Genomic DNA, 1093 nt, shown 5'->3' with positions numbered 1-1093 from the left:
CCCACGTGTCTGCCCCGCCCATCGCCGCATCCTGCCAGTCGCCGCCCTCCTCGCCCGGCCATCTCCGCGCGCCGCGTCCCGCCCCTGGATGACGCAAGAGCGCGGAGCCGCGCCCCCGATTTTCCCGGCAACGCGGGAGGCTGCAGCCAGGGCCGGCGCCGCGGTTCTGGGGTTGGCTGCGGCGTGTGCTGAGACTGGGGTGCCAACCCGCGAGCCGGAGGTGTAGGGCGCGAGTGAGCTGACCGCCTCTTCCCGCTAGGCCCTGTCCAGAGGCCCCTCCCTGGTGAAGCCCCCTGCGACGGCGACACGCGAGGAGGATCCCAACAGAAGGAAGGCGGACCTTCCTAATAAAGGGCCACGAACCCGGCCGGCGGTGCAGCCACTTTGCCCGAGGGGACAGCGCGAGGACTCAGCGTTCTTGCCCAGCGATCTCGCCCTGCCAGCGCCTGCGCCCGGAAACCGAGGAGCTGGCTGTTCCAGGGTCCTCCCCAACCTGTCCACAGCGGCACACCATCCTCCATCCCAGCACTCCCAATCTCTGGTGTCCTCGTTGCCATCCCACTCCATTATTCATACTCATTCTTCCCCCACCGCGTCTTCTCGGTGCCGTCTCCCACTTTGGGAATGCCCTTTTTTTCCATCTCCGCTATGAATCTCCACTGATTCATAGAATTTCTCACCGAGCCCAAGAGGCCCTTGGCCCTCGGAGATTTCCTGGCCACTCCCACCGATTCTCTCAGGCGTCCTTTAGGGCTTATAGTTCTTCACCGGGCATCTTTCCTAAGCCCAGGTCTCGTCTCCACGAGTGGATATCAGCACTTATTAATTATTATTATTATTATCTTTTCATACTTTAAGATGTAATATTTTAATTATTAAAAGCCCTTGCAATGGACTCGCCACTGTTCTGAGGTCTTGACACAATATTTCATCTATTCCTCAAATAACCCTTTGAAACATGAACTATTATTCTCCCGTTTCACAGGCGAGGAAACTGAGGCAGAGAGATCACATAGCTAGTGAGTAGTAGCTGGGATTCATACAAAGACAGAGGAACTCTTTCTTGCCAGTAACATTGTACTTACACACACAC

Source organism: Carlito syrichta, unplaced genomic scaffold, assembly GCF_000164805.1.
Source record: "Carlito syrichta isolate Samal-C Ts95f unplaced genomic scaffold, Tarsius_syrichta-2.0.1 Scaffold302911, whole genome shotgun sequence".
Taxonomy (NCBI): Eukaryota; Metazoa; Chordata; class Mammalia; order Primates; family Tarsiidae; genus Carlito; species Carlito syrichta.
The sequence above is the reverse complement of the archived record's forward strand: the minus strand, read 5'-3'. Positions refer to the sequence as shown.